This window comes from Micromys minutus (genome assembly GCF_963924665.1).
Source record: "Micromys minutus genome assembly, chromosome: 2".
Lineage (NCBI taxonomy): Eukaryota > Metazoa > Chordata > Mammalia > Rodentia > Muridae > Micromys > Micromys minutus.
In genome coordinates, this window is record NC_137971.1 from 96362283 (window position 1) to 96373923 (window position 11641).

The 11641-nt window shown below is 46.4% G+C and overlaps 1 pseudogene across 1 annotated transcript; it reads left to right on the forward strand.

Annotated features, from left to right (window-relative positions):
• The first annotated feature begins 10382 nt into the window (after nt 1–10382).
• On the forward strand, nt 10383–10847 carry LOC308416315 (cytochrome c oxidase subunit 5B, mitochondrial-like; annotated as a pseudogene). Its single transcript has one exon. The product of its transcript is annotated as a cytochrome c oxidase subunit 5B, mitochondrial-like (transcript).
• Nucleotides 10848–11641: the final 794 nt, after the last annotated feature.

The window sequence follows — 11641 nt, forward strand, 5'->3', positions numbered from 1 at the left end:
TCTTTGTGAACACTAGCCAAGCCCATGTGATTCCGGAGCTCCCCTACGCCTCTTCACAATCTTCCACCCCTCCCCCAGCAACCAATGATCTGCTAACTGTCACTCTGAGTGACTTTTGCTTTCTCTAGAACTTCATTCTGCAAGTGCTTCTTTGTGTGTTCTTCCGTAATATTTTTGCCATGTTTTGATGGACGTTTGGCTTGAACACGGGGCCTTGTGCATTGCAGGTAAATACCCTACACTGCACTACACCACAAGCCTCCATGTTTTTGACATTGTCTGTGTCTTGTCAGCTACTATTTCCCTTTATACTACTGATCGACATTCCATTCTACATATTGACAACAATCTGTTTACCCACCTAACTACCAATGGATATCTCAGGTATTTGGCTACTTGTATAAAGCCATGATTGTCATACTATCCTTCAAAATAGCTGTGGAATTTAGTACGCGTTTGGTAGACTTCCATTATTCCTTGCTTTCTGGTCTAATCTCTCTCCTACTTTCCTTGATCCGGCCCTTGTACTGTCATCTCTCTAAAGGGCTGTGGTTCCTGTCCGTGAAGAATGGCCTTTACTTTTCAAAGTCTAGGAGAGCTCATTATAAAGGATGCAGCTGCTCCCGGGTCTTCTCTTTGGACGCAGAACCACACATAGTCCAGCCAGATGGCGGGCACTTGCTGCCAAGGCTGACAACCCGAGTTCAGTTCTAGAGCTCACATGACAGACACAGAGAATGGACCTCTGAAAGTTGTCCCCTGGCCTCCACATGTATGCTGTGGGAAGTTGGGAAGTGTGCTCACACTCCATTTTCATGTATACACACACACACACACACACACCCCAAAATAAGTAAAAGTATAGTTCTTCTGGAATGCTTCTCTTGAGTTCTGAGGCTCCAGAAAAATTATTTCTGCTACAACCTGAGGGAGCTCGGAAGCCTTTGATCAGTGCAGCTCACCAGACTCAGACTGGAGCCATCACCCGAGACCAGACACACAGAAACTGTGAGAACAGACAGATGTGTCTCAAGCTTCATGGGTGACTTGTAGCTCATAAATAGGAGCTATGCAGGAGAGCCGAGAGGGATGAACTCTGAAGATAAATTCTACTTCCTACTAGTGCCTTCCCTTTCTTCCTCCTTCCTCTGTCTTTAAAGGCAGGTGGGGGATCCAGAGCTGAAGCAGCTGTCCTGAAACTATGAGGAAAAAGGCCAAGAAAATCACAAAGACCTTCAACTAAATGCTTTCCAGTCAACAACCCTGGGCCAGGCACCACCTGCCTCTAGCTGCCCTGGTAAGGCAAAGAGAGGCAGGTTGGCTTGGTTGCTGTCTGTAAGCAGTGGTTTCTCAGGACCCTTGTGCTCTGGTGCTGTTCTTCAGTGGTACAATATGTTCTGAGAGTTTCCAATGTGAGCTTCACTGTCTGATTTTGACAGTTTCTTCCCCTCCCCCACACCATCCCCCCCACTGCTGTTTCCCCACCATCCCTCTCCACTACTGTTTCCCCCACCCTCCTCCCACTGCTGTTCCCCCCACCATCCCCCTCCACTGCTGTTCCCCACACCATCCCCCCCCACTGCTGTTTCCCCCACCATCCCTCTCCACTGCTGTTCCCCACACCATCCCCCCCACTGCTGTTTCCCCCACCATCCCTCTCCACTGCTGTTCTCCCCACCCTCCCCCCACTGCTGTTCCCCCCACCATCTCCCCCACTGCTGTTCCCCCCACCATCCCCCCACTGCTGCTCCCCCCACCATCCCCCCACTGCTCTTCCCCCACCAACCCCCCACTGCTACTCCCACCACCATGCCCCCCACTGCTGCTCCTACTATCATCCCCCCACCGCTGTTTCCCCCACCATCCCCCTCCACTGCTGCTCCCCCATCCTCCCCCCACTACTGTTCCCCCACCATCCCCCCACCACTGTTCCCCCCACCATCCTCCCACTGCTGTTCCCCTCACCATCCCCCCACCGCTACTTTCACCACCATTCCCCCACTGCTGCTCCCCTATCCTCCCCACTGCTGTTCCCCCACCATCCTCCCCCACTGCTGTTCCCCCACCATCCCCCCACTGCTACTTTCACCACCATCCCCCTACTGCTGCTCCCCCACCATCACCCCCACTGCTGCTCCCCCCCACCATCACCCCCACTGCTGTTCCCCCACCATCCCCCTACTGCTGCTCCCCCACCATCACCCCCACTGCTGTTCCTCCACCATTACCCCCACTGCTGCTCCCTCCATCATCCCCCCCACTGCTGCTTCCCCCCACCATCACCCCCACTGCTGCTCCCCCCACCATCCTCCCACTGCTGCTCCCCCCCACCATCACCCCCACTGCTGCTCCCCCACCATTACCCCCACTGCTGCTCCCTCCATCATCCCCCCCACTGCTGCTTCCCCCCAACACCATCCCCCTCCCCCCACTGCTGCTCCTTGAGTGTAGTAAGCACTCTGCTAGATCTCTCCTAATGAGACTGTTAATATTCACTCTAGGAGACAAGAAGCTCACACAGCCCTCCCCTGGGATTCCAATCACCATGCCCTCTGGCCACAGCTGCACTTATTCCTGGACATGCTAAAGTATATGAGGTAGAAGATTGGGGGGCGGGTGAGGGAGGAGAGCAGTTATTTTTCAGGTGGTGACACTGGCCTCCGAGTCGTTAAGGCTCCAGCCTAAGAAGCTCCTTTGCTGTCAGGCTTGACTTGTTTTGGTCTCGTGGCTCATTCTCTATTTGGGATAGATGTTTGCTTCTTTTACATCTTACCAGGAAAGCCACAAAACTGGAAAATGGTGTCACCATTGTGGAAAACTACAGAAATGTTTTTCCTCAGCCAGGTGTGGTTTCATATCCCTTTCATCCCAGCACCTGGGAGGCAGAGGCAGGTGGATCTCTGAGTTAGAGGCCAGCCTGGTCTACGGAGGGAGTTCCAGGACAGTCAGGGCTACACAGACAAACCTTCTCTCAAACAGACAAAATAAAAAATAAGGCTGGATTGAGGTTGGAGAGATGGCTCAGGCAAACAGCACACACGGCTTTTGTAAGACTCTCGATTGGTGAGTCCTGAGAGCAAACTGGTTAGCTAGATTAGAGCCAAAATGCCATGCTCTGGACTCTGGACTCAGCAAAAGACCCTGCCTCAAAATACAATGTAGAAAACAATACCCAGAGATACCCAGTGTCAACCTCTGCCCTCCATGCCCACAAGTGTGCATACACACACACACACACACACACACACACACACACACACACACACACACGTTCACATGCACAAGTATACCACACAACCATACATACTATGGTAGTTTAAATATGCTTGGCCCAGGGAGTGGCACTATCCAGAGGTGTGGTCTTATTGGAGGAGATGTGGCCTTAGGAGAGAAGAAAGTGAGTCACTAGGGGCGGGCTCCGAGGACAGCTAGTGCTCAGGCTCCTCCCAGTGTAGAGACCCTCCTCCTGGCTGCCTACAGAAGACTAATGCCACCTTGGCTCCCTTCGGATCAAGATGTAGAACTCTGGGCCCTCCAGCACCTTGTCTGCCTGCATGATGCCATGCTTCCCAACATGATGATAATGGACTGAACCTCTGATACTGTGAGCCAGCCACAATTAAATGTTAGCCTTTATAAGAGTTGCCTTGGCCATGGTGTCTCTTCACAGCAACGAAACCCTGACTAAGACAGAAGGTGCTACCAAGGACTGGGGTGTTGCTGTAATAGGCCTGACCAGGCTTTTTTAGCTCAAGAGGTCTCAGAGAAGAATTTTAGGATGTTGCCTAGAGGTTATTCTTGTGATATTTCAGGGAAGAATGTGGCTGGTTTTTGCCCTTGTCCAAAGAGTCTGCCTGAGGCTATGGTAAAAAGATTTAGATTAATTGCATTGACAATGGAACTCTAGCTTAGACTTTGTACTGTGGTTCACTTTTATAAGGAGCATTTTGATCAAGTGGATCAAGCTTAGAAAAGAAAAATACAAAATGTGTAGTTCAAAGATTAAAGAGGCACCAGGAAGCAGAATGGAGCTAAATTCAGTGTTCAGGATATTTAAGAATATTAAGGGAGTGGTGATGTCAGGGCAAGATCCCACCCAGCTAAGCTTATTGTTTATATGTTTTCAGTTGAACAGGGCATAGTTATATCATGTTAGGTATTAATAAGACCTGGTTATTGTTGTCATTGGATGTAAGGAGATATTTTGTGTCAAATGACAAGTGACAGACTGTGATAACTATTCTGTTTTCTTGACTATATCTGGAATGAACTACAGTCTAGAATTTATAAAGATCTTATGAAAGAATAAAGAAAAGCTGAGTCCAGGCATGGTGGTACATGTCTTTAATCCCAGGACTCAAGAGACAGAGGCATGCAGATCTCTGAGTTCAAGGCAACTTGAACAGTTCCAGGACAGCCAAGCTTAGGCAGTGAAGGAGTTAGAAAACAGGAAGCTGGTGATAATATAATAGAACAAGGGGGCCATGTTCCAGCCCCAGCAAGCAACAGAACTCAGCATCTTCAGCCATGTGGCTCTGGCGTTAGAGCTGAGAGTAAAGGGGGTTACTAGGACAATTGATGATAGTTAGCTGGAGCTAAGAAATTAACAATGATTAAAAAGAGACCAGCATTACTGAGGTGAAATCTTCTGGGAAGTTTTTTCTGAGAACACAAAGAAGCTGTGTTCCAGAGATAGCCAAGCTTGTACCTTGTGCTAGAGCTGGACTTGGAATTGTGTAAGAGTCACCCAGGTGGTACTGGTTTCGAAGGCATGAAGGGATCATGGAAAGAAGCTGAGGCTTGGCACTGTGAGAGGTCAGCCATTGGTGAAGGCGTTGCTTCCTTCATCATGCAAAGGAGTTGAGGCTTGACACCATAAAGAGAGCCTATGAGAGGCTATTGGTGAAGCCTAGTTGCAGCAGAAGACACCTACACATTGGAAATGCAAATACCATGGGGTGGTCACCAAGAACAGCAGCAGTAGTGGAGCCACAGCCCAGAGAGCTACCTAGGGCAGAGCTCCAGAAGTGGACCAGGCCCTTTGGAGGATCCCAAAACATCATGTGCAAATCCCAGACACTGAGCAAGAAGGTGTAAAGTTGAAGTTGCCTCGAAGACCCCATGCTGTTAGAGATGCCAGAACCCTGTGATAGCTTCTGAGGAAAGCTGCTAACAGGGAGTGGAAGCAGCCTAAGAGAAAGAAGTGTGTTACAGTCAACAAAGATGAAAGGAGTTGGAGATCTGAAGACTGCTTTGACGTCAGACATGGAGATGCAGCGTTTGGAGATTGCCCAGCTTGCTTTCTGGCTTTCTCTCCTCCAGTACTTCCTCACAATGGTGTTTTGGGATGATAGTGTATATCCTGTGATGTTGGAAGTATGTGGTCTGCTTTTTTATTTTGATTTCATAGGGCATCACAGTTAAGAGATTGCATGAATCTCAGAAGAGAATTTGAAGTTCAGACCTTTAACATTGTAGAGACTGTTACAGACTATGGGGACATCTGAAGTTGGACTAAATGTATTTTGCATTATGCTGTAGCTAGGTATGGCTCCCATAAATTCATATATTCAAACAAGCCTATGGGGTCTAGGGAGTAGAATGTGGTGGTTTGAATATGCTTGACCCATGGAAGTGTCACTATTAGGAGAAATGTCACAGGGCAGGGAACAGGCAGCTTTGAGGTTCTCTCTACTTGTTTATCTCTACTTTATACTTATTTATTAATATGCGAGCTCTCAACTATTCCTACCACCACGTTTTTGCTTTGTGTCATAGACTCTGTCTTAGTTATGGTTTTCATTGCTGTGAAGAGACACCATGACCAAGGCAACTCTTATAAAGGCTAACATTTAATTGGGACTATCTTACAGTTTCGGGGGTTTAGAGCATTATCATCATGGCGGGAAGCATGGCAGCACTCAGGCAGACATGGTGCTGGAGGAGCCAAGAGTTCTACATCTTGATCCAGAGGCAGCAGGAGAGACTCTTCTTTAGGAAGTCAGAAGGACAGTCTCTCCACCAGGGGAAGCCTGTGCACTAGCAGACTTCAAAGACCGCTCCAGTGACATACACCTCCTCCAGTAAGGCCATGCCTCCTAATTCTTCCCAAAGAGTTCCATTAGCTAGGGACCAAGTATTCAAACATATCATCCTATGGGAACCATTTTTATCCTAACCCCCACAATGCACAAGAATGCATGTGCTTATGAAAGTCAGACATATTGAATACTACTGGAGCTGGAGTTACAAGCTGTAAATGATCCATCTTACATGGGTGCTGGGAACCAAACTGAGGTCCTCTTCAAGAACAGTGTGCACTGTTAGCCTATGAGCCCTTTTCTAGCCCCTGGCACATTTGTAACCCCAGAGTTAGTGAGATGAAGATAAAGAATTCCAGGGAGTTTGTTGGACAGCAACTCCCTTGAAGAGTATACTCAAGGTACACCTCAGGCTTTTACATGTAGACATACTAGTATACACACGGGTGTATCCACCTGTACATACATTTTCTCATGCACATTTCACACACAAAATATGTAAATATGCAGGTTAGATGGCTTTTTTAAGAGTAGAAAATAAAAGCATTAATTTTAAGTTTAATGAATGCTCTAGAAATACAGACTAAAATGGATGATTTCACTAGGTCCTACAGCCTTTGGGAAGCCATTTCATCAGGCAAGGTAGTGGGTACTATGTCTTAACTCCCTGTGGAGCCGAATCTGAGCTGGAACGGAGATACAACCCACGGAGCAACGATGCCAATGATAATTGGAACCAATCCTTCTTACTTGGTCTATATAGCCGCACTTTCCCTCTTCCACTTGGTTCTATGAGGGAACCTGTTAAACTTGAAAACACCAAGACCCAGATGCTTCTACCAATGACATTTTAGCAACAGCAGCCACAACTGGGCTTAGGAGAGGAAGTGGGCAGACAGCAGCGGTTGGATCAGAGGCTCTGAGGTCTGTGTGGCATTTCTACCCTGTGATGTGTCCGACTCAGCAGCTGGAGCCAAGAATCAACTGTGATCCACTGCAAAAGGCAAAGCTGTCAGGACATTAGCATGGAAAGAGCAAGCAGGACTCTACCTTGCTCCATCCTGGGTTCCTACTCAGTCTAGTGTCCCGTGTTATATAAGACTTTCTAACTTTGTGTGAGTGCTCTGGTTTTCCACCAGAATATCTGTCTTCATAGTGACAAAAATAGGTTTTTGTTTTTGTTTTGTTTTGTCCAATTGGGTTTTGAGACAGAATCTTGCTATGTAGCCTAGGGTAGCCTTAAATTCTAGCTCTTCCTGCCTCAGCTCCCAAGTATTGACATAACAGATATAATGATAGACATATTACTTGAAGATGCATTGTGAGAGCCCATCCCCCTTCCCCCTCCTTTCAGAAGCACAAAACCAAATTTCTGTCCTCGATCATGCAAAACAGTAGCCAGTCCTCTGGGTGTCCCAAGATTCCTGCTGAATCTTTTGTCGTGTCTCACTGTCCTCACAAAGACAGCTTTCTCCTGATGACATACATTGGTACCAACCTTTAAGTAAAGTTTTCAGGGCTACAGAGATGGCTCAGCAGTTAAGAGCACTGACTGTTCTTCCAGAGGACCTGGGTTCAATTCTTAGCACCCACACGACAGCTTACAACCATCCAGAACTCCAGTTTCTGGGGATATAGCGCCATCTTCTGGCCTCTGAAGGCACCAAGCACATGCATAGTGTATAGACACATGTACAGGCAAAATACCCAGACACATAAAATAAGAATAAGCAAATCAAAAAAAATTAAAGTTTCCTTTACTTTGTCACAAGGGTGTTTACATAACAGAGAATTTAGTATATATAGGTACAATTTCTTCTCCTTTTTTTTTTCATTTTCAACCAACAAATATTTATGCCAAATATGTGGATGACTACCAGTACTCTAGATCAAGAATTTTCCTGTGCCATTAAAATCTTCATAAATGTCTATTCTTCTTAGCCAGCATAGAATATAGAACCACAGAATTTTGAAATAAACCCTTTATTAAAGAACACTTACTTTGTTTCCAAGTTTTATGAATAATGGTAGACACATCGTGCTGTCTAAATGCCTCATCATTTCCTTAGGACCAATTCTTGGAAGAAGAATCCCTAAAGGAATTTCAAATTTATCATAAAGAAAATACAGGAAGGAATATATCACTCCCTACCTTAGGAGACTGTGTCCTCTCTGACCACTGTGGACAACAGCTGGAGGAGGCTTCACACATCTGATAGCAGAACCATACGCCCTCCTGTTTCTTCCCATTGCCTCCTGGCTACCCTGACTGGCCTTCGGACTAACATGTGGGACCAAACATCCCCTAAGACCAGAGCAGAGAACTTACTGAGGTTGTCTGGAAAGAGAACATGTAGGTCAAGTTTAAAAGGGAGAGCTGCCAAGATAAGAAAGTCGGAACTAATCATGACCAAATTTTCTCTTCAAAGCACTTTTTAAAATAAAACTCCTCTTCAGCTTTTTAAATGAGCATGTGCAATTTATAACAGAGAAAGTTAACATACTGGGAAAAACAACAACAGACTCTCAGATCTGGCATGAGACTGGGGATTATCAGGTTCTTAGAAAAGCAGCTGTGAGTTCTCTGGCTCTGCTCTACTGCCTACAAATCCCTGGCTGGCTCAGAAGGAATCTGCTCCTGAGTCACTGAAAGAAAGGATTATTAATTCCCTCTTAGGACACTACTGGGGGCAATGGCTACCTTCCAATCCTACAAGTGGGCTCTAAGAACAATTGCTAGGAACCCTCTGTCTAAGAGACTTATTAATGATGCCCAGCCAGAATGTCTTAGCAGGCAGAGGGAGCAAAGATAACCACAGCTGCTCCAGGGGTGACAACTCCATCTCAGGGACTGCCAAGCCCCCTGTCCTGGAGGGGACTGTGGTGATTCATGTAGAAGGCAGGGAAACAATTCTCAAACTCTTTGATGCCAGGACTCTTCTACACCACTAAAGATTTCAAATGCCAGTGTCTATGTGGGGTCTAGCGTTCAAGAGTCACTGTATTCTAAGTTCAAGCTAAAAAAGCTTTTACATATTTATTAACTTATTTAAAAAAATATCTCCTACTACATCCTTTGTAATTTCCAATATGAATTAGATCGTGGTGTGTGTGTGTTTAGCATGCAGCTGCATTCTTATATCTGCTTCCACACTTGGCCTGTTGTATGTCTAATGAGAATGAATACATTCTTTTATGTGTAGTTGGAAAAGGAAGGGGTATTTTAACTGCCTCCCCAAACAAGTGTGGAAATTCTTTTAATACTTTATTAAAACTTGACAAGGGGAGAGGGTTTTAGGCTGTATTGTTTGGTTGGTTGCTTTTGTCATTGTTGTGATAAGAGTCTTCCTGGAGTTCTCAGCCTTCCTGCCTCACTCAGCCTCCTGAACCACTTGGGTTACAACTTGCTACTGTGGTGCATTCACACTGGTAATTATTCTTAAGTGAGCTGCTCAGTTGCTTAAGGTATTCTTAGTATTATGCAACTGTGTTGTTTCTGTTCTTCCCACGTGTCACTTGTGTGGCAGTGTGTGCAATTTCCTTTCCACGGGGGTGGACATTGTTATATACCTGTTGCTGGCTTGTGAGGGTGGACATTGTTATATACCTGTTCCTGGCTTGTGAGGGTGGACATTGTTATATACCTGTTCCTGGCTTGTGAGGGTGGACATTGTTATATACCTGTTCCTGGCTTGTGAGGGTGGACATTTTTATATACCTGTTCCTGGCTTGTGAGGGTGGACATTGTTATATACCTGTTCCTGGCTTGTGAGGGTGGACATTGTTATATACCTGTTGCTGGCTTGTGAGGGTGGACATTGTTATATACCTGTTCCTGGCTTGTGAGGGTGGACATTGTTATATACCTGTTCCTGGCTTGTGAGGGTGGACATTGTTATATACCTGTTCCTGGCTTGTGAGGGTGGACATTGTTATATACCTGTTCCTGGCTTGTGAGGGTGGACATTGTTATATACCTGTTCCTGGCTTGTGAGGGTGGACATTGTTATATACCGGTTCCTGGCTTGTCTACCCACTCTCCTGGATAGAAATGTTTCTATACATGAAATAAGCAGTGATAAGAAATATGAAAGGTGCTGAGATGGGGCTGGAGTGGCTCAGCAGTCAAGAGCAGGACTTACTACTGTTCCTGCAAAGGGCCTGGGTTTGATTCTCAGTTCCTTGGACGAGGTGCTCACACTGCTTATAACGTTAGCTTTGGGGGAATCTGATACTTTCTTCTGGCTTTCAAAGGTACCTGCGATCGTGTATACATACATACCCCACATCGAATACTTTTTTAAAACTTAAAACAAAGTGCATCTGCTTGTCTCGGGCGAGATGGCTTCAAGGTTACTTCGCGGAGTAGGCGTTTTTGGCGGCACAGGCCCTGAGGGCCCACGGGCCCCGTGGCGCGGCCGCCACCCGTTCCATGGCTTCTGGAGGTGGTGTCCCTACTGATGAGGAGCAGGCTACCGGGCTGGAGAGGGAGATCATGATTGCAGCACAGAAGGGCCTGGACCCATACAATATGCTACCTCCAAAGGCAGCTTCGGGCACCAAGGAAGACCCTAATCTAGTCCCATCCATCAGCAATAAGAGAATAGTGGGTTGCATCTGTGAAGAGGACAACTGCACTGTCATCTGGTTTTGGTTGCACAAAGGCGAAAGCCAGCGATGCCTGAACTGTGGAACCCATTACAAGCTGGTGCCCCACCAAATGGCCCACTGAGCCAGCCCCTGGGTTAACATTTCAGAATGTAAAGGAAAACTTCTCTCTAATAAAGACTAGCCATTGTACTGGCAAAAAAAAAAAAAAAAACAAAACAAAAAAAAACAAAAAAAAAACTTAAAACAAATCTTAAAAATAAAATTCTCTGTGCTGGGCACAGAGACAAATTTATTCCCAGCACTCAGGAGGCAGAGGCAGGAGGATCTCTGCAAGTTTAAGGTCATCCTGGTCTACAGAATGAGTTCCAGGACAGCCTTTTCTCTATTTTTCCCCCAGCTGTGGTGGTTTGAATGACAATGGCTCCCGTAGGCTCATAGATTTGAATAATTGGTCACCAGGGAGTGGCACTATTTGTAAGGATTAGGGGGTGTAGCCTTGTTGGAGGAAGTGTGCCACTGGGGGTGGGCTTTGAGATTTCAAATGTTCAAGCCAGTGCTCTTTCTCTCTCCCCTCCCCTTCTCCTCCTCTCTCCCTCTCCCCTCCCCCTCTCCCCCCTCCTCCTCTCCCTCTTTCTCTCTGCATGATGCCGTGTTTCCCATCTTGATGATAATGGACTAAACCTCTGAACTGTAAGCTAGGGATTTAGTTCAGCTGGCAAGTGCTTACCTAGCATGCAGGAAGCCCTCAGTTCAAACCCCAGTGCCACATACACTGGGCATGATGGTGCATGTCTATACTCAGACCTGGAGAGGGAGAGGGAGAAAGATTAGGAGTTAAAAGTTATCAATGACTTCATAGCAAATTCAAGGCCAGCTCGGGATAAGTGAGAGACCCTGTCCAAAGCAGATCTGGCATTTATGAAAGTGTCTCAATCTTACATCAATCAAAACCTAACATTCATAATCTTTTAAACTTTCATTTTTACTAG